We start from the raw sequence: 22,418 nt of genomic DNA on the forward strand, positions 1-22,418 counted from the left end.
GCCCCGGGATCAGGTGAGACCCCTACCCCATGCCCTGACCCCTCCCCCTCCCCGAGGTCACTGCCCTGACCCCCCGAGTCCAGGCTGTCACCCCTCCCCCACTTTGTGGCCCCTCCAAAACTTTATGGCCCCTTCCCCATTCTGTGGCCCCTACCCCATTCTGTAGCCCCTACCCCACTCTGTGACCCCTCTCCCTCTTCATGGCCCCTCCCCCACTCTCTGACCCCTCCCCCACTCTATGGCCCCTCATCCACTATATGGCCCCTCCCCCACTCTCAGACCCTTCCCCCACTTTATGGCCCCTCCCCCACTCTGTGGCTCCTCCCCCACTCTGTGACCCCTCCCCCATTCTGTGACCCCTCTCCCACTCTGTGACCCCTCCCCCACTTTACGGCCGCTCCCCCACTCTGTGACCCCTCCCCCACCGACACCTTCTCCCTGCAGAGAGAACAGCCAACACACTATTTCACTTCTCACTTTAACAAAGCTCTTTTCTCCTTCAAACCCCTCAAAGGCGCCAAGGCCACATAGGAGGCCACACACAAACAGTACTTCTCTTCCCACTTGACACCACCTTCTCCCTCACTATTCTACAGGGAACACCAGGAATCTGCTCGCAGAGGCCTCTCCTTTCCCATCAGTAGCTCAGCACAAGGAGTTAAAGGAGCTCAAGCCTTAGGCCACAAGAGCTGACAGCGAGGAAACTTTGGGAGCAAACTAATGCTGCTAACACGGACCCAGCTGAATCCAGCACACAATCACAGAATCCAAGAGTCCTTCAGCTTGGAAAAGACCTCCAAGCTCACTGAGTCTTGTGCAGCCCCTCCCCGACCGCCTGCAGGGACTGGATGATGCTTTGCACAAGCACCAAAAGGAATGTTGTGAAAGCCATGGCCTGCAGGAGGACACAGAGAAGGGCTTGGTTGGGGCTGGGAAGGAGGGAGCTGGCGCTGGGGGAGTGGGGATGGAGCCTCGGGGATGTGGCGCAGCAAGGACAGGGGCCCAGGCAGCTGGCAGGCGGCAAGGCCTCACCCCCTGCCCCAGCAGCAGCACCGGGCCCTGCCCAAGGCGCTCCTGCCAGGGGCTGGGCCCTGCAGGCTGGGGCAGAACCCACTCCCTGGGGCGGCCTTGCTGCCCTGGCCCTCGTCCGGCCCAGCCTCTCCCTGTGTGCGTGCTCCCCACAGCACAGGCTGCACTGGGCAGCATCCCCTGATGGGCCCTGCAGAGCTGCCCCACGGGGACACTTCCCTTTTATGTCACAGGTGCCACAGCCTGTCCCAGCCAGCCCTGCCCATTGTCCCCACCCCGGCTCAGTGACTCACAGTGGCCCCTGGCAACCAAAGAACCAAAGCCCCACACCCCCAGAGTGCAGCCCTACCCATGTGCAAGGGGCCCCCAAAGGGTTCCCTGCACAAAGCAGCCCCTCCAAACCCTTGTCAGATAGAAAACTGGGGGACGTGACCCTTGGATGCTTTTAGTACAGAGATACAAGCTTTTCTTGAATAATGGAGGGGGTCACTTTAATTATTAATATTTACAGTTATCCATTTGGGGACAGGATGTCCTACAGGCTAATGTGGTGTCACATTTGGAGTGAAAAGTACTTTTCAAAGAAACCCAGGGTGCATGGGTGATGCAGAGGAAGCTGCCAAGTCACCCAATGTGAAGCTCAACACTGCTTTGCAACAGCACTGCCCTTTCACACACATCTTTGGCAAAGACAAAGATGTCAGGGTTTAGTTTCTAAATCAGTAACACTTGACAAGACCTCTTTATGAACTGACAGCAAAAGAACTTAGGAGCAGCTTAGGGTTGGCAAGTGTAGGAGCCAAGAAGAGAAGGGCTGATGGGTATGTCATGAACACTGACAGCTGGATGGTCGTGGAGCCGACCAAGGACTGCCAGACACAAAAGACATCACCTGCTGGACTTGGCCCAAACACCAGCCCCTCCTCTCCCTTCTCAACCACTCAACCACAGCCTGCACACACCCACACCTGCCAGGGCCAACTGGGGTTTCTCTTCTCTTTTCTGCCTGGGGGCGAAGGAAGAAGGACAGGGAGGGCATTTGCCTTCGGACCAGAGGGAAGGGGAAGGAGATCCCCCCAAATCCATCCCTGGCAGGATGGGGGCTGGAGGAGACATTGGGGGACCCCCAAGAATATTTTCGAGGGGAAGAAAGGATGGGGGCACCCACAGGGGGTTGGGGGGGGGAGGGACCCAGGAATCTCGTGGTGGGACACTGGGGGGTTCCCAGTAGTTTCTTGGGGGGGTGGACCCCCAGCAGTCCGGGGTAGAAAAATGGACGGAGGAATCCGCCGTAAAGGGTTGGTGACACCCAAAAGACTCTAGGAGGGGGTCGGGAGGGACCCCGGAGTCCTGAAAAGTGTTTGGGGGTCCCCAGGAGGGAGTCTGGGGGTCTGAGGTGGTCCCAGGAGATTTTCAAGGGTTAAGGGGATGCACAGGAGATTTGGGGGAGGAGGGGGAAAGGCGGAGGGTCCCCAGGAGTCTTTGGGGGGATCTGGGCAGTTCCCGAGAGTCTTGGGGGAGATTCGGAGGGGTCACCAGGAGCCCCCGGACCCCCTGAACTCACACCACCATGGCCTCGTTGGGGCCGCAAGTGAAAAACAGCGCGGTGGGGGGAGACCCTGGGGCCGGGATCGATCGGGACCAATCGGGTTCAATCCCGATCCTCCCTTCCCCCGCCATCACCGCCCCGCTCCTGGCAGCCCCCGTGGAAGTTTCGACGTTCTATTGAGTGACTCACCGGCACAAGGACAGGGGCCCAGTAGAATTTGGCAATGACGTCATTCCAGCAGAGCCGTTCTATTGGCTGCGACCCACGAGGGAGCCCCAAAACCTGTTCATGGCTTGGGGGGGAAGGACAGCCGGCACGGCCAGGAACGGGGGTGCAGAGGGTGTTCAAGTGCCCAGGAAAGAGGTAAAAAACTTTCCCCTCTCCCTCCCAGTGCCCCCTCAGCCCATCCCAGTGTCTCCCCTCTCTCCCAGTGCCCCCTCAGCCCATCCCAGTCTCTCCCCTGCTCTCCCAGTGCCCCCGTCCATCGAGGTCCCAGCCCGGCCCTGCCCCCTGCTCTGCTCTGGCCTGGATTTCTCCCCTGCAGAGGCAGCTGAGGTGGCTCCAGGGCGGGCGGGGGCTTTCGGGTCAGGGGGTGGCTCCTGACATGCTGCTGGAACCGCCCCTGCCTGGGCGGGCCCGTCAGCCTGGGGCACCTCCTCACCTGAGCCTGGGGGACGGGCCGGCAACTGGGAGGGGCTTTGGGAAGGAATGGGGAGGCTGAGAAGGGCTTGGAGGTTGTGGGGGTAACTGGGAAGGTGTTTGGGGGAGTTTGGGGGTTTGGGAGGGAGGTTGGGGAGATTGGGGCAACTGTGAGGGGTTTTGGGGAATCGTCGGGGATGTGGGAAGGAACTGGGAGAGAGTTTGGGGGCATACTCAAGGGGAAGGGGGCAACTAGGAGAGGGTTTGAAAGGTCCTGGGAGAGCTGGAGGTAACTGGGAGGGGTTTGGGGGCATCTTGTGGGTTTTTGTGGGTCTGGGAGGCAGTCTGGGGGCCTCGGAGGGTTTAAGGGGAAGTTGGGAGTGTCCTGTGGGACCGGGATGGGATTTGAGGGTTCCTGGAGGGACTGGGAGGGCTTTATGCCTTTATACTGCGGGCATTGTCTAGTATTTATGGGGGTAATCCGTGAGTTGACTGTTTCATAATCATCCAAATTTTAACAAGACTTTTAAGGTGGTCAACCTCAGTTTGAAGCAGCTCATTTTTAGCAACAAATTTATCCTATTTTTCTCCTGTTTCCCTCTCAAAGGCTAACGATGACTTCAACACTACATCTTCTGATTTCAAAACAGTAGACTCAACATCAGAAATCCATTCATGACTTCCCTGTCACCACTCCATCCGAATGTCTGTGCACTCACTGTGGCCTGAGAGAAACCTGCCTGTTTGCAGCGCACTGACTGGGCAACTTTACTTTTTGCAGGTGGAAAAGGGCAGATAAAGAAAAAACAGATGGGTCCAGCAGAAGTGATGCTGCTTCTGTCAAAAGCAGAGCAGAGACCGAAAGCACTTTAGGAAGTTGCTTACAGAAGCACTTGTGCATTCCAAGTTACAGCTCAGGAGTCTCAGTGACTTGTCCAACATGGGAGCTCCTTTTCCATTTCTCAACCCCCAGATTCCTCAGGAGTAGGAAACTGGAAACACTGACTGAGAAAAGCTCCATTCCTTCCTAATAATTGTGCTTTGTCCTTCCCATTTGACAGTGCTCTTGGAAATGTGCTGGTGTGATCTGGATGTGGGAGCAGCCCTGACCTCCCACAGCCCTGACCACACACACCTCATCCAACGGCAGGAAGAACCTGCCTGGCTCCTGCTGGGGTTCTCACCACCCATCGACAGCTTCTCCCTGCAGAGGGGTGGGCAACTACCCAGGCAGGATGAGACCTGACCCCAGCAGGCAGCAAAGTCCCTGCCCTGGCACAAAGAACCCCGGAGCACAGGGACCCTGCTCTGCAGGACAGCCCCGGGCATCCCTGGCTGCACCCCCACCTTCCCACCCCGCAGCCATCCCTGGGAGAAGGAGCCCACCTGCGCTGTCCCTCTGACGGTGCTGCAGGGAAGGCCTGCCCTGGAGAACATCCTCCTCCAGCGCAACAGAGAAACTGGGAGAGTCCTGACAGATGTGCAAGGCTGTGGGATGTGGTAGCTTCAGGAGATTCCTCCAGGAACACAAGCGACATTGCCCTGCACCTGTAGACTCACTCTGCAGAAGAGTGTGAAGTTGTGTCCCCAAGTTGTGTCTCAGCTGAACACCTGCCATCTTTCTGCTGCCTTTAACCTCCCTTTGCCTTTCTTCTCTTCTCTCGTGCCTACAGGCAGTGCCCTCGGCCCTGCTGGGCTGTGCAGAGGAGCTGCTCCTGGGCAGAGCTGTCTCTCTGCAGTGCTGCCCGCTTGCCAGGATTTCCCTGTGTGCCAGGAGCCCGGCCCAGCTGAGCAGCACAGCAAGAGCCAAAGGCAGCCCTTTCTCTGCCCCTCTGGGTTCCCCGCAGGTGTCCCTGGGGCTCCAGGGGAACCTGCTGTGGAACAGACTGAAGGAAACAATGATGTTCCCTCTTCTCACCTCTTCAGTGACACTTCTTTCCAGCAGTGACACTTCTTTCCAGCAGTGACATTTCTCCTCTTAGAAAATTACCAGGGTATGATGATCACCTTTTCTAGTTTCATCACTACACAGGACACCAGGAGGGTGACAGCAAAGGATCTGGTAACTCCCTGGCACAGCGAGGGTTTTCCTGGAGTCACACAGAGAAATGTGTCAGGGCTCTGAGAGGTGTCCAACCCTGAGCTGGACTGATGCACACACGGGGGTGTTCAGAGACACGAGTCCTTCCCTGGCACACACACAGGCAGTTCATTGCAGCAGGGGCAGTGTCTCCCTGGGCTCCTGCTACCACTCCCAGAGCCTGGAGCCACCTCAGCCCTGTAATGCTCCCACCCTGCCCACTCCTACACTTCAGATGAACATTGGGGTTTTCTAGTCACTGGAACTGCCCAGACCAGCCCCTCCCTGGTCCCCCCATCTCCCTACCCCGCCCCAGCCCAGCAGAGCAGCACAGTCGTTTCTGGTCCTGCAGCAAGAAAGGGAGGCAATAGAGGACAGGGAGAGTGACTGCATGTCTGGACTGCTCAGGAGATCATCAGCTCAGGCGGCAGCTCCTGCAGCCCCAGGGCCAGACCCGCTTCCCAGTGGCCCAGGCAGCTGCTGCCACGTGGGCACAAGCTCTGCTGCCCAGGAGGGTCCTGTAGTGAAGGACTTTGCAGAAGGCCACGTAGTGGTCATAGGACATGATGGTGAGAAGGGCAAGCTCCGCTGTGATCAAGAAGAAAAGCAAAAAACACCTGTGCAGCTCATCCTGAGTAGGACATGCCCCTGGTGTTCCAGAGGGAATTGGCCATGGCTTTGGGGAGAGTGGTGCAGATGCAGCCCGGGTGTGTGAGGGAGAGGTGGAGCAGGAAGAAGTCCCTGGGGGGTGTGCAGGTGGTGGTGGCAGGCTACGGCGCTGAGGATGAGGCCGTTGCCCAGGAGGGCAGCCAGGGAGATGCCCAGGAAGAAGCAGAAGTGCAAGAGCTGCAGCCAGGAGGAGGAAGTGGGGGATGGAGCTGCTGTTGGACATGAGCTTCCTCCGGGCATCAGGAAATGTCCAAGGAGGAAAAGGCAGTGAAAACTTTGGGACAGGTTTCCTAGATCAAACCCATGAATTCCTCTGAGCATCTACCCTCATCCCAAGTATCTGCAGTCACACATATATAGATTCTGGACTGTAGAAGACAGGCTTAGCATGACTTTAAGATGATTTCTTCTCAATTTTTTGATTTATTTTTCTACTGCCAGGTCTGAGAGGGGCATCGTGGAACCAAAGGAACCCTGAGACATTTCAGAATCCCACATGTGTTGGGTCTGTCTGAGCTGGAGTTCATTTTCTCACTGCAGGCGTCACAGTGCTGTGCTTTGCATTGGGAGCTACAAAGGGGTTAATCACACCAGTGCTTTGGCAACTGCTGAGCAGGGCTGGTGCAGCATCTGCATTGTCGGCTTCGTCCCCTGAATCGGGGGCAAGATCATGGGAGGTGATACAGACAGGTCAGTTGAGCCAAATGGACCAAAGGGACATTGCAGAATATATGGCGTCAGTTCAGCTACAAGAGCTCAGGAAAGGAACAGGAAAGGGGGAAAATCCATTTTTTTACAATACATGCCTTCTGAGCGGCTTCTCTGTGTGGTGAAGCCCTGCTTCCCATGAAGTGGCCAGGTATCGCTGCTGACAGGAAGTAGAGAGAAAATCTTTTTTTTCCCTCTTCACTTATGCATGCGCAAACTTCGGCTTTTGCTTTAGTAAAGTGCCTGATCTCAAGGTAGAAATAATTTTCCATCTTCTGTCTCTTCTGTCTGGCTGGGAAGGGCAGCAATAGAGCAGCTTGGTGGGCACCTGGCATCCAGGTAAGGTCAACCCACTGCAACATTGCAGGGTCTCATGGAACCAAAGGACTGCTGGGAGACTGGGGGAACTCACGGAATCAAGTGGCCGTCGTGGCACTGCCCTGCATCATAGAAGCAAATGTTCCCTGGGAAACTACAGAAACCAGGGACTTAAGGGACATCATTGGGATGTGCGGGACCTCATGGAATTAAACAAACCGTGGGATATCTTTGGAATTTCGTGGAATCAAAGGGATAAAACAAAAGAATTAAACCCCATGACCAGAAACCATTGGATCGAACATTTCTTTAATATGCCAGCTGGGGATTCATGGGGGTACTCTGCCATGCATGAATCAAAGAATCAGTATAAATTTCAGAGTATAAATACAGTGATACTTGAAAGACCCTCCCCTTCACCAGCAGTCCAAAATTCTCTTCTGATTTTAGGGTCAAATCGCCTCTTGGATTTTATTCGTGGAGCACGACTGCCATCTAGCGTCCATTTCTTCTCGGAGGGGCAGTCATTTTCACAGAGTGGTCTTCTCCCTTAGCAGGCCTCGTAGTATCTCTGATTGAATCAAAGAATCAGTATAAATTTCAGAGTATAAATACAGTGATACTTGAAAGACCCTCCCCTTCACAAGCAGTCTAAAATTCTCTTATGATTTTAGGGTCAAATCGCCTCTTGGATTTTATTCGTGGAGCAAGACTGCCATCTAGCGTCCATTTCTTCTGGGAAGGGCAGTCATTTTCACAGAGTGGTCTTCTCCCTTAGCAGGCCGCGTAGCATCTCTGATTGATCTATCCGACCCCTAACCCCTAAACTAAATGCTTTAGGACCAGCTAAGACGTGTCTTAGAACTTCCCATTTGCTTAAACAATGTATAATTGACTTTCTTCTTAACAGAACAATCTCTTATTAAACAAGTTTTCTGAGACCTGTAAGCTAATTTCTTGAAGATGGGCATATGATACACTCTCTATTAGTTTCCATGTATCATCTACATTCTCTCTCCTAATTGTAGTCTTAAAAGAAAAGGACTGCTACCATGCCAAGAAAGCAAACCCCTTTGTTGATTAGGATTTTTATCTAAGAAAAACTTCTGATTTACGAAGCCATTAAGGATGGAGATCCTCTCTCATTTCAGTGCCATTGTGACAATATGGGGCCTCATGTAACACATGGAACACAGAACACTGCACATTCCCAAGCAATCAAGGGGCCATTGTAACACTGCAGGGCCTCATGGAAGACGGAGGCCCCGCAGAGAGACCTCAAATCAGAGGTTTGGGCAATCCTCAACCAGAGGAAATTCAACAAGGGGAAGTGCCAGATTCTGTCCCTGTGATGGGACAACCCCGAATGTCCGGACAGACTGGGAATGATATTCTGCATAGCAGCGCTGGAAAATGGCCTCTGGGGTCCTGGTGGATGGCCAGTTGGCCAAGAGTCAGTGGTGCTCTGGCGGGGGCTCACTGCTCGGTCACAGGAGGGTTTTCAGACACACGAGTCCTTTGCTTGCACACAGACACAGACAGTTCATGGCAGCAGGGGTAGTATCTCCTGGGGTTCCTGCTGCCGCACCAGGAGCCTGGATGCACCTAAGCCCTTGTGGGGTGCCACCTGCTCTGCCACTATCTGAGATGCCCCACCGCCTGAGAGATGGAAACGCGGAACTCTGTCCAAGAGAAGCACATCCCAGAGCTGCACGCATGGGCTTTGCCAGGATTTAGAACCGTAAATGCAATGTGACACCGAGACACTCTTTGTCCCACATAACTTCAAGGTCTCCCCAGGAGGTTAATTGCAATTGTTCTTGCTCAGGGTCATCTCCCCACACCAACAGCAGGTGTGTGCTCAAGACTTGTCTGTGCAATGCAAACAGATACACCCTGTCTAGTTCTTCCGGTCTCTCCAAGGAAGGCAAAAGAATCTCTGTGTGCCGGGTGAGAAGCCAGTGCTGGAAGTTGTGGTTCTATTGTGAGTGCCAAGAGCGGATGGCAGGTCTGTGATGAATGCCCTGAGGAGATGACCTGGGTTTTCCAGCGCACATGGCAATAGATCACACCCTGCTTTGGTGGTCATTTATGTCCTACGGAGGTGACAGAGATGGGAAAGAGAATGAAATTTTTGAATGTGCCTCTGAGTGCCCCTCAACCTGCTGCAAATGTGCAGATTCCAGCACATCCAGTTCAGGTGTGAGAGGCTGTTCCCTGGTCCTCTGAGCAAGAAGAGTTGGACGAGGGACACGGTAGAACTCGCTTACTGAGACTACATCTCCATGAATCCCAGAGTAAGTGCGAGGGGTTATGCCATGTCCGAGTTTTCTCAGGGGAAGGTGTTTCTCCCATGCACTGCCTCCCCGTGTCACTGGTGTCACAGCCCCCGACAAAATCACAAGTGGTCTTTGTCCCTAGCAAAAGTGCTCCTGCTGCTAGCAGGGATGTTCCACGAGAAAGGCCAGGAGAGGTTGAGTCCGGAGGGCACTGAACCCGGAGGGATGTTCTGCCTCTCGTGCCCCTCGACCATTCTCGCAAGTCCAGTCCGGCCCCGCCGGCTCTACGGTGCAGAACACGGACCGCTACCGCGCTGCCGCCGCTGTCACCTGGCCTCCGCCTCCAGCCAGCACCCGAGGAGAGCCCGAGAGGCACCGGTGCCTGTCCCAGCCCCGGGGCGGATTTGTCGGAGGGGGACAGGGGAGGAGGGAGAGGAAGGCAGAGGAGGCGGAGAGGAGGTGGCCCGCTAGGAGCAGAGAGTCGGGGCTGGCGGGGGCAGCGGGGCACCGGGAAGCGGATCGGCGGCTGCGGCGCTGTCGGGGAGCGGGGCTGGTGGCGCTGGCCGCGGTTTTGATCTGTGCGCAGGGCTGGCCACCTGAGACCGTAGGGACCGGGGCAGCCCCCTGGGGTGGACGTGCATATTCCTCGAGGCTGCCCTCCTGTCTGGTAGGTTCTTCACAAAGCTCTTCTCCCGAACTATCTTCCCAGACCTCCCTCCCTCTGGTCCATAAAGTATTCCCTGGGAACACTCATCGCTTTTTTCTTTGTCGAACCGTTATTCTTTCCTTTCTTTACTCTCTGTCCTTCAGTGAATTCGTGCAGTCCGTCCTTCCCCTTTCCTACTTTTCTTCCTCTCTTCGCTTGGCTTAATCCCGCAGCTTTCCATTCTTCAGTGACTTCACCAATCCATTTCTCTTTTCCGCTCACCTCTCTCCAGCAAATATTAATGGACATTTCAACTACTACACACTTTTATATCCTCTTCAAATTCTTCTCCGTATTGGCTTGACTGCTGCTGTGCCCTTTGTTTTGGGAAAAAAATCCAGTGCAAAAACACTTCCGACGGATTTTCTTCAGCTCCCTGCCAGTGTCTGCAGGTAGAGCCCAGGTGCAGCAGGACCCATTGGTAGAGACCAGTGAGAGAAGTGAAATCACCAAGTGCTCACACGCCAACATACGAAACGTTGATTTTATCCATTCCTACCAGCAGCTCCCGGGTCACAACCCCGAGCTCCTCGTACACGCTGCTAAATGGTCCAGAGAGCTGCTGGCGCCAACGGGGTGGCTGTTGGTGACGGGAGACCGTCTTTCCACCGTCCTCTGGCTCTCTGGGCCCCATCATGGGAACGCAGCTCTGTATTCCTGTGCCCTGGCGGACACTGTTTTCTTCAGAGATTTCAGGGGATTCTCTTAGAAACAAAACTCGGTTAATTGGTTCTACAGCAGAGCAAATTAACATCCTTATGAAAACAAAGTTTTTCATTCCTACACAGAGCGCAGGCTTGTGACAGAATGCCTGAGTGCCAAGTGATTTATACAGCACAAGGCAACGCAAATCTGGGCATCCTGCAGTCAGCTGCCATGTGTGTCCCTTGCTTCTCATGAGGCATCGTCTCCTGGTTACTCTGATCCACTCCAGGCAGGAACCGTGATTCTCTGGTTCATGAAGATCTTTCTCTTTGGATAGGAGGAGGGGTTCTTGCCTTGCCTGGAGTGTGGAAAAGACAGAGAGAAAGGGTCCGCAAGATTTGGAGTGTCACTCGTCAAGGATCTGAACACTACATGTCGGACGTGTTCTGAAGAAGCTGAGAAGGCAGACAGTGCGAAGGAGCGAGGTGCAACCAAGCCAGACCAAGCTTTAGAGGTGGTGAGAGAGGAAAGCAAAGCAGTAAGAAAGGAGAGACCTCCAGACATGTGGCCCTGGCCTCAGGAAGGATGGTTGCAGGACCATCCTTCATTAGCCTCTCAGTAAAAATGCAGAATTCTCAGCTTCCTCTAAATGTGTTATCTCTCCTCTGATATTTAAGATGGTAGAAAATTTTCAGGAGCACACAGGCATAAGGAGAGTGAACTCGATAATGCTCTTCCACCTGGGAAGCATGTGAAAGCCTCTGTTTCCTGTAGTATGATGGGTGCCTGGGATCCCTCTGGACTTGGTTTAGGGAAGGGGCTGGGTGTAAGGGTCTCCATCTGCCAAGTCCCCAGACCTTCAACTGCCCTGGGTGGGCCAGGGCTCTCCTAGCCCCACCACTCGCAAGCAACACTCTGGCAGTTGCCCCATGTGCTCCCTGTATGTGCGTCAGAGTCTTCATCCTGTTCCCTGCTCATCCCTCAGTACATTCCCTATGGTATATGTTCTCCTTGCCATCGCTGGAGCTGGGATATCCAGCAGCCCTGCTGGAGTCACGTTCCTCTCAGACTTTGCGTTTTCGCAGAAGAGAAAGGCAAACCTAGAGACATTGGGCTGCTGCCCAGCAGGGCTCATCTCCCTTTCCCGGGGAGCTGGGAGAGAGGCATTCTTCCCAGGCAGATGAAGAAGGACAGGGGAAAAGCCACAGAAACGGAGGAGACACGTGTTCCCCGAGGAAGCTGCAAGCAGCCCAGAGAGCTGAGGACAGCACGGGAAGATGTGAAAGGTGCAGAAGGGTAGAAACCCGGTGCTCCCAAAAGCACATCAGTGGGTGTGCAGCAGAGCAGGCGATTGTAACTGGAGAGGGGAGGACTGCACTGCGAGCTGACCGGGAACAATCTCTGCTCATGAGTGAGACCCCAGAGCCAGGCAATGCTCAGAATGCCATCGGCTGGGGGAGCCAGACGGGCTGTTGCTTGGGGAGGGAGAAACCCAAAGAGAGCATTTGAGGTACTGAAAGTACAGTTCATTTCTCAACCCTCCTGCTTCCTTTGCTCCCCCAAGAGATTCGTTTCTGGCAAATCTCTTCTCTCGGCACAGGGTGGAGATTTCTGACACTCTCGGCAAACAGGCAGGTTTGTCTCAGCATGAATTTTGGCTACCTCGTCGTCATTTTCTGCCTGGTACACCTCCTCTCTATATCCCAGCTTTTCATAAATGCATTCTATTTCCTCCCAGGAAATAGTCAACTGACTTTTCAGGCCCCGTGGGGGGAATACAACTGAATAGAGAAACATCGCTGCAGATCATGTACTTGCTGTCTTCCATGTGTTCACTCCAGGCGATCTTACTTCTCTAAAGAAATAAAGAGGGAAAGAAGTGAAAGCTCAGGCCTCCTTCTCTCTCTCTGCTCGTCACTTCAGCTTCGCTATCCCTCTCCGTCTGTCCTCTCCTCCACATGCTGCCACCAAAAGATATCTCGGCTCTCTCTGCAGTCACACATTTCTCCTTTTTTAAAGAAAATCAGGAGATCATTCAAAAGCTGCTCCCGGTCTATCAAACTCTCATCTCACTAACGTTATTGTTGCATCCCTTTCAACCTGCAGGCTGCCTCTGGCACGACTTCCAGTTTTCCCCGGCTGGCAACATATTCAAATCTCTCTGTTTGCAGTGGGCCATGGCTTACGGGGGCTGCGATACACCGGGAGACCGATCGACGTCTGTGGGGAGCGGAGCTGTCAGCAGGAGCATTTCTACTGGAGACAAATAGCACCTTAGTTTTAGACTTGGGCTGTGGCACAAGTTCTACGCCGAAGCAGTGCATGGGTGAAGCACCTGCCCATGAGAAATCACGGCATGGCATCTCCCACCTGCTTTGGACCAATGGAGATACAGTCTCCATGATGAGATCCCAGTTGTGTCACTTCTCCTGCTCAGAAGACTAGGGAACACATGAAATATGTATGCTTGACCTGAAAACAGAGAGCTCTAACTATTTGGGCAGCCTGGAGAAAACTGGAGGTCGTGCCAGAGGCAGCCTGGAAGCAGAATCTGACGCATTATTAAGTTTAGTGAGATGAGGATTTGATAGGCCAGGACTAAATTCAGTGTTCTAGCACTGGTACCTCTTGCGCTGCGCTGTGCTTTTTACGTCACTTGGCACGCAGGTACTCAAGCCTGTTCTCTTTGTATGACTGAAAACCCTGTTTTAATAGAAGCGCTAATACCCAACTCGTCTCCATGACGGTGCCCGGAGAACCAGAGGACGGTGGAAAGACCATCACCCATCACCCACAGCCGTCCCGTTGGCGCCCGCAGCTCTCTGGACCATTTAGCAGCTCTCTGGACCATTTAGAGCCGAGGAACTCGGTTTGTGACCCGGGAGCTGCCGGTAGGAATGGATAAAATCAACGTTTCGTATGTTGGCATGTGAGCACTTGGTGATTTCTCTGCTCTCGCTGGTCTCTACCAATGGGTCCTGCTGCACCTGGGCTCTACCTGCAGACACTGGCAGGGAGCTGAAGAAAAGCCGTCGGAAGTGTTTTTGCACTGGATTTTTTTCCCAAAACAAAGGGCACAGCAGCAGTCAAGCCAATACGGAGAAGAATTTGAAGAGGATATAAAAGTGTGTAGTAGTTGAAATGTCCATTAATATTTGCTGGAGAGAGGTGAGCGGAAAAGAGAAGTGGATTGGTGAAGTCACTGAAGAATGGAAAGCTGCGGGATTAAGCCAAGCGAAGAGAGGAAGAAAAGTAGGAAAGGGGAAGGACGGACTGCACGAATTCACTGAAGGACAGAGAGTAAAGCAAGGAAAGAATAACGGTTCGACAAAGAAAAAAGCGATGAGTGTTCCCAGGGAATACTTTATGGACCAGAGGGAGGGAGGTCTGGGAAGATAGTTCGGGAGAAGAGCTTTGTGAAGAACCTACCAGACAGGAGGGCAGCCTCGAGGAATATGCACGTCCACCCCAGGGGGCTGCCCCGGTCCCTACGGTCTCCGGCGGCCAGCCCTGCGCACAGAACAAAACAGCGGCCAGCGCCACCAGCCCCGCTCCCCGACAGCGCCGTAGCCGCCGATCCGCTTCCCGGCGCCCCGCTGCCCCCGCCAGCCCCGACTCTCTGCTCCTAGCGGGCCACCTCCTCTCCGCCTCCTCTGCCTTCCTCTCCCTCCTCCCCTGTCCCCCTCCGACAAATCCGCCCCGGGGCTGGGACAGGCACCGGTGCCTCTCGGGCTCTCCTCGGGTGCTGGCTGGAGGCGGAGGCCAGGTGACAGCGGCGGCAGCGCGGTAGCGGTCCGTGTTCTGCACCGTAGAGCCGGCGGGGCCGGACTGGGCTTGCGAGAATGGTCGAGGGGCACGAGAGGCAGAACATCCCTCCGGGCTCAGTGCCCTCCGGACTCAACCTCTCCTGGCCTTTCTCGTGGAACATCCCTGTTAGCAGCAGGAGCACTTTTGCTAGGGACAAAGACCACTTGTGATTTTGTCGGGGGCTGTGGCACCAGTGACACGGGGAGGCAATGCATGGGAGAAACACCTTCCCCTGAGAAAACTCGGACATGGCATAACCCCTCGCACTTACTCTGGGATTCATGGAGATGCAGTCTCAGTAAGCGAGTTCTACTGTGTCCCTCGTCCAACTCTTCTTGCTCAGAGGACCAGGGAACAGCCTCTCACACCTGAACTGGATGTGCTGGAATCTGCACATTTGCAGCAGGTTGAGGGGCACTCAGAGGCACATTCAAAAATTTCATTCTCTTTCCCATCTCTGTCACCTCCGTAGGACATAAATGACCACCAAAGCAGGGTGTGATCTATTACCATGTGCACTGGAAAACCCAGGTCATCTCCTCAGGGCATTCATCACAGACCTGCCATCCGCTCTTGGCACTCACAATAGAACCACAACTTCCAGCACTGGCTTCTCACCCGGCACACAGAGATTCTTTTGCCTTCCTTGGAGAGACCGGAAGAACTAGACAGGGTGTATCTGTTTGCATTGCACAGACAAGTCTTGAGCACACACCTGCTGTTGGTGTGGGGAGATGACCCTGAGCAAGAACAATTGCCATCAACCTCCTGGGGAGACCTTGAAGTTATGTGGGACAAAGAGTGTCTCGGTGTCACATTGCATTTACGGTTCTAAATCCTGGCAAAGCCCATGCGTGCAGCTCTGGGATGTGCTTCTCTTGGACAGAGCTCCGCGTTTCCATCTCTCAGGCGGTGGGGCATCTCAGATAGTGGCAGAGCAGGTGGTACCCCACAAGGGCTTAGGTGCATCCAGGCTCCTGGTGTGGCAGCAGGAACCCCAGGAGATACTACCCCTGCTGCCATGAACTGTCTGTGTCTGTGTGCAAGCAAAGGACTCGTGTGTCTGAAAACCCTCCTGTGACCGAGCAGTGAGCCCCCGCCAGAGCACCACTGACTCTTGGCCAACTGGCCATCCACCAGGACCCCAGAGGCCATTTTCCAGCGTTGCTATGCAGAATATCATTCCCAGTCTGTCCGGACATTCGGGGTTGCCCCATCACAGGGACAGAATCTGGCACTTTCCCTTGTTGAACTTCCTCTGGTTGAGGATTGCCCAAACCTCTGATTTGAGGTCTCTCTGCCGGGCCTCCGTCTTCCATGAGGCCCTGCAGTGTTACAATGGCCCCTTGATTGCTTGGGAATGTGCAGTGTTCTGTGTTCCATGTGTTACATGAGGCCCCATATTGTCACAATGGCACTGAAATGAGAGAGGATCTCCATCCTTAATGGCTTCGTAAATCAGAAGTTTTTCTTAGATAAAAATCCTAATCAACAAAGGGGTTTGCTTTCTTGGCATGGTAGCAGTCCTTTTCTTTTAAGACTACAATTAGTTGTAGGAGAGAGAATGTAGATGATGCATGGAAACTAATAGAGAGTGTATCATATGCCCATCTTCAAGAAATTAGCTTACAGGCCTCAGAAAACTTGTTTAATAAGAGATTGTTCTGTTAAGAAGAAAGTCAATTATACATTGTTTAAGCAAGTGGGAAGTCCTAAGACACGTCTTAGCTGGTCCTAAAGCATTTAGTTTAGGGGTTAGGGGTCGGAGAGATCAATCAGAGATGCTACGCGTCCTGCTAAGGGAGAAGACCACTCTGTGAAAATGACTGCCCCTCCCAGAAGAAATGGACGCTAGATGGCAGTCTTGCTCCACGAATAAAATCCAAGAGGCGATTTGACCCTAAAATCAGAAGAGAATTTTGGACTGCTGGTGAAGGGGAGGGTCTTTCAGGTATCACTGTATTTATACTCTGAAATTTGTACTGATTCTTTGATTCATGCATGGCAGAGTACCCCCATGAATCCCCAACTGGCATATTAAAGAAATGTTCGATCCAATGGTTTCTGGTCATGGGGTTTAATTCTTTTGTTTTATCCCTTTGATTCCATGAAGTTCCAAAGATATCCCACGGTTTGTTTAATTCCATGAGGTCCCGCACATCCCAATGATGTCCCTTAAGTCCCTGGTTTCTGTAGTTTCCCAGGGAACATTTGCTTCTATGATGCAGGGCAGTGCCAAGACGGCCACTTGATTCCGTGAGTTCCCCCAGTCTCCCAGCAGTCCTTTGGTTCCATGAGACCCTGCAATGTTGCAGTGGGTTGACCTTACCTGGATGCCAGGTGCCCACCAAGCTGCTCTATTGCTGCCCTTCCCAGCCAGACAGAAGAGACAGAATAAGATGGAAAATTATTTCTACCTTGAGATCAGGCACTTGACTAAAGCAAAAGCCGAAGTTTGCGCATGCATAAGTGAAGAGGGAAAAAAAAGATTTTCTCTCTACTTCCTGTCAGCAGCGATACCTGGCCACTTCATGGGAAGCAGGGCTTCACCACACAGAGAAGCCGCTCAGAAGGCATGTATTGTAAAAAAATGGATTTTCCCCCTTTCCTGTTCCTTTCCTGAGTTCTTGTAGCTGAGCTGACGCCATATACTCTGCAATGTCCCTTTGGTCCATTTGGCTCAACTGACCTGTCTGTATCGCCTCCCATGATCTTGCCCCCGATTCAAGGGACGAAGCCGACAATGCAGATGCTGCACCAGCCCTGCTCAGCAGTTACCAAAGCACTGGTGTGATTAACCCCTTTGTAGCTCCCAATGCAAAGCACAGCACTGTGACACCTGCAGTGAGAAAATGAACTCCAGCTCAGACAGACCCAACACATGTGGGATTCTGAAATGTCTCAGGGTTCCTTTGGTTCCACGATGCCCCTCTCAGACCTGGCAGTAGAAAAATAAATCAAAAAATTGAGAAGAAATCATCTTAAAGTCATGCTAAGCCTGTCTTCTACAGTCCAGAATCTATATATGTGTGACTGCAGATACTTGGGATGAGGGTAGATGCTCAGAGGAATTCATGGGTTTGATCTAGGAAACCTGTCCCAAAGTTTTCACTGCCTTTTCCTCCTTGGACATTTCCTGATGTCCGGAGGAAGCGCATGTCCAACAGCAGCTCCATCCCCCACTTCCTCCTCCTGGCTGCAGCTCTTGCACTTCTGCTTCTTCCTGGGCATCTCCCTGGCTGCCCTCCTGGGCAACGGCCTCATCCTCAGCGCCTTAGCCTGCCACCACCACCTGCACACCCCCCAGGGACTTCTTCCTGCTCCACCTCTCCCTCACACACCCGGGCTGCATCTGCACCACTCTCCCCAAAGGCATGGCCAATTCTGACAGACATGCAACAGAACAGCAACAGCAAAACCAGAGACCCATGAGAAAAAGCAAAAGATTCTGACAGCGGTGGGCACTGAATCGGGCTTATAGCCTGAGAGGGGCTTATTGGGCACCGCTGCATGTCCGGAATGGGCTAAAACCGCGATTGTTAGATCGCGCACTTAGACAAATTCTTCCTAACCCTAACCCTAACAGTAACCCTGTCTTTTGCTAACCCTAGACCTAACCCTAACCCTAACTCTTTCTAACCCTAACCCTAACTCAAAACCTAACCCTAACCCTAACCCTAACCCTAACCCTAACCCTAACCCTAACCCCTAACCCTAACCCTAACCCTAATCCTAACCCTAACCCTAACCCTAAATCTAACCTTAGTAGCTTGCAGTCTCTTTTTTAAGGTGAGGGGTAGGGAAAAGGGTTTGCGCATAGCTTGCAGGTTTTTTTTAGGGTTAGGGAAAAGGGTTTGCGCATAGCTTGCAGTTACTGTGTGGACCAATCAGCACTGACTCCGCCCAGTAGGCAAAGCCAGTGACACGGACCAATCCGCACTGACTCCACCTCCTGACTCCACCCAGTGGGCGGGGCCAGTGCTCTATAGAAGCAGAGTACATACCGGACAGCGGTGGGTATTCTGCCAGACACGCAACAGAACAGCAACAGCAAAAGCAGAGACCCAAGAGAAAAAGCAAAAGATTCTGACAGGGGTGGGCACTGAATCGGGCTTATAGCCCCAGAGGGGCTTATTGGGCACCGCTGCGTGTCTGGAATGGGCTAAGCCCGCGATTGTTAGATCGCGCATTGAGACCGATTCTGCCTAACCCTAATCCTAACCCTAACACTAAACCCTAACCCAAACCCACACCCCAACCTTAAACCCCAAACCGTAAACCCTAAAACCTAAACCCTAACCCTTGCTAACCTTAACCCTAACCCTAACCCTAACATCTCATAGCAGAGGGAGGGAGGGGCCTGATTCCTCATCAGATATATCAACAGTCAAAAGCCTGTAAGCTCAGCTCTTGCCTTTTCAGGGCTTCACACCGTCAGCACTGGAGGGAGGGAGGGGCCCGACTGCTCATCAGAGGTATCATGCAAGTCAAAAGCCTGAAAATTCTCCTAGAATGCATAAATCATTAACCATTTCAGTCTCTGACAATTGGTCCACACAGTAACTGCAAGCTATGCCCAAAGCCTGTTCCCTAACCTTAGAAGAGAGACTGCAACCCTCGAGATGTTGGAGGCTCGAGGCATGGTCCGTGACACTAATCATGGCTATAACTCATAACTTCTTGGAGTATGGGGACTTCCCTCCTTCACCCCCGGCAGATCAAGGCCACCACTTCAACTGACAGACATGGAAGCATCGCTGGACCCCGTGGGCGGTGACTATATACATCTGTCCATTCTCAACTTTTCTTTCTCTTACTCTCCCTTGCTCTTATCCTGCCTTTCTCTCCCCTATGCATTTTCATTCCCCCCCCAAAGGTTATCTCTGTGTGTAGCAGTACGTTCGGATACATGTCCGGAATAAAGACAAGTGCCAAAAAATACTCAAGCACACAAAATATCTTTTATTACAGTGAGAATAATAAGAATAGTAATAAACTTAGCAAGAGGAATTAAAAACTAAAAAAGGATACAAAGTAACTATCTTATCGAGTGGCATTAAAACAAATACTACGAACAGCATTTAATACAGTATTAACTAGTGAAAAAGGGATACCAAAAAAAAAAAGGATCTTAGTAAAAGGGGAAACTAAAGGAAAAATACTATAAACATAAAAGGAGAATGAAAGGAACACTAAAAGGATATTTAAAAGGTTGTTCTTTCAGTTGTTTCCTATCAAAAAACTGTGCTTACCCACACAGACAGGCCAGGGTTGTCAGGATCTGCAGCAGCTGGTCGGTACCCATGCTTAGCGGGCGTCCCCGCGGAGCAACACAGTCTCGGTGGTAGGATGATCATTGCTCAACTCAGCAGCTCCGACACCCCATTTTTATCAGTTCCACATTACACTACGTAGGGCCAGTACGCAGTATAAGGTGATGCCTGAATGGCAGCCAAACACCGCCTGATCATTACCTCATGGCAGCAGTCTGCATATGCCCTACTTGTAGGGCAAGGGGCGAGCAACCCCTGCCCACATAATCTTCCTCCCATCATCATCTTTCTCACCCCTATGGATGACCTCTACCATTGTGTTTCAAGGGTAGATGTCTCTATCTTGCAATATGTAGCAAAACCAAGGAAGAACTCAGCTCTGATAATAGGGGATATCAAGTTGACTTGCTGAAAAGCACAACGGACCTTACAATTAGCTTGTGCCATGAAGTTACATTGTACCATACTCTAGCTGGTTTCACATCCTAATATGATTCCGTTCTCACGCCTCTATGCTCCATTGATCATCTAATTCAAAAGTACCCCCCTTACATACCACCGCGTGATCAATGGAAGCAAGAGGGTGATAACGAACTACTCGAGATTGTAATGCATTTAGCTTGGTGTTTATCATTTGACGTACGCATGTTAGTATACAGGGAATCATACACAATATGCATGTTATTGTGCATCCAACTATTGACAAGCCTATTAACGCTTTTCGTAACCAGGGCCATCCCCATTTCCAATCACCAAAGAGGTTCCATTCATCATGAACATGTAATTGTTGAGTAAGGGCTTTTAATTTCTGGATGCTAGCATGAACAGATTCAGAATGATCACTTAAATTCATGCAGCACATGCCCTCAAAATCTTGACAGCCATGTCCCTGGGCTAACAACAAAAAATCAATAGCAGCTCTATTTTGTAAACTTGCATGTCTAACAGAGTCTACATCTGTGAGCAATGCACTCAAAGCAGTAGAAGTAGCATTAGCTTCTTTAGCCAACCAGCATCCTAGTTTATTTAGAGAAGCCAAAGCATGAGCAGTCCCTATCTGAGATATTACACTAGCAGTTATTCTTTCAGCCTTATTCCAAAACTCTACATCAGAGTTACAGTCTGGAATAAATCGTCGTGTGCTACGTCTGCGTCTTCTTAGTTTAGGCAAGGTTACGCTGCGAGGATGAAAAAAGGTTAATCGTCCAAAGGTACAAGGGCCTTCTAAAGCCTTTCCCGGAATACCTTTCCATGCTCTTTGTCCACAAATGAGAAACAGATCATTTGGGAGACCTATTGCATCAGATCCAGGAATAAATTGTTTTTGCAGAGTCTCATTGCACCAAGCTGATGCGTTCTGTTAAATATCTCTAAGAAGAAATGTCAACTCCTGGATATGTGCAGTTTGCTAACACGGTCTCATTATATAGAGTTCCCCACCAGTAGTTATCAATGGGTACTCCAACCAGAGGGGTGCGAAAAGGACTCGTGGGAGTTACCATGGACACACATATCACGTCCATCTTCGTCACGTTGGCCAGGGTGGTCCACACATTGACATCTAAAACAGAAGTCAGCAAAGAAGCAAAGTATAGCTGATATCTTTCTGGAAGGTACAGTTGGGTCTGGAAAAGGCCCTGCTGCTCTGCACCCTCAGGGGAGAAACCAGCTCCTGGGGGCTGTTGGATTCCATCCCACCGCGTGGTCCATGGTTGGACCATGACACTGGTGAATGACTCGAACAGTGTATTGATGAAGTGTCATTTCTAAAAATGTAAACAACATAACAACTGAGTAACAGTGAAAATACAGACAATAATATAATCATGTCCATCCACAGTGAGGAGATCTAAGTGGATTACAGTGGTCATTTACTTGGAGTCAACAGTACTTGAGATAATCTTTTCCCGGTTGGCAGACCTAGTTTCCAAGTTTGGACAGGTGAACAGGTGTGTCCAATCGTATGGGCCCGGACAACACAATGAATCTCAGGAATTTCTGCAAAATAGAAAGTCTAGTACAACAGAACTTCTCATTTCAGAATTTTATAGTCTGGATTCATCTTTTATGGTATGAAGTGGTTGACTGCAAATCACACGTTTATAGGTCTGTTAGGAACTATCACAGGCAATGTTTATCTGGAGTTTGATGCAACACCAGACAACATCCTGGTCTCACCAACCGCTCCCACAGAAAGCTTGCACTCTCTGTACAGATTCCAGGCCTCATCGGGAGCAAACCGTCCTGCCCCAGTTTACCCCTGACTGCAGTCAATCCCCCTTCACCTCATGGAGTGATAGTACAGGTTATCTCTTGCCTCCATGCTATAAAAGAATTTTATCCATCTTCATATTAACTATACCATTGAGTGTGAAATCATTTCTGTACTTAACTAGAATATTACCAGTTCATCATAAGAAAATTGTAAACATGATGCGAACCAGAGCCCATAAGGGAGGTCCACAAACATCAGTCCTTCATTTGCAGTCTTACCAACCAGCTTTTCAACATAAGCTTTTCTTCTGCCAGGCCCAGCACCTCACACATGGTTATTTCACAATCACATATATTCTTGTATAGACTCGTAAGCCAAAAGGTTTCTGTCATTTGTTGATTCCAAATAATTCTTGCCACTTGCTGTAACACTACCGGGATGAAACACATACAAATATGAGCACTGCAAAACAATCAGTGTCTGATTTAGAATTCCCAAACC

At 51.6% G+C, this 22,418-nt stretch overlaps 1 long non-coding RNA gene across 1 annotated transcript in view; it reads right to left on the reverse strand.

The window, feature by feature from the left end:
• Window positions 1–21,757, reverse strand: part of LOC127482286 (uncharacterized) — a 34,255-nt gene extending 12,498 nt beyond the window's left edge. The window contains exons 1-2 of the long non-coding RNA XR_007908483.1: window positions 21,578–21,757; window positions 20,129–21,468 (exon numbers count right to left, since the gene is read on the reverse strand). This is a non-coding gene — a long non-coding RNA (uncharacterized LOC127482286). The remainder of the gene's footprint in view (window positions 1–20,128; window positions 21,469–21,577) is intronic.
• Between the last annotated feature and the right edge of the window lie 661 nt (window positions 21,758–22,418).

Source organism: Manacus candei, unplaced genomic scaffold (genome assembly GCF_025592945.1).
Source record: "Manacus candei isolate 608988 ecotype Guabito, Panama unplaced genomic scaffold, ASM2559294v1 h1tg000086l, whole genome shotgun sequence".
Classification (NCBI taxonomy): domain Eukaryota; kingdom Metazoa; phylum Chordata; class Aves; order Passeriformes; family Pipridae; genus Manacus; species Manacus candei.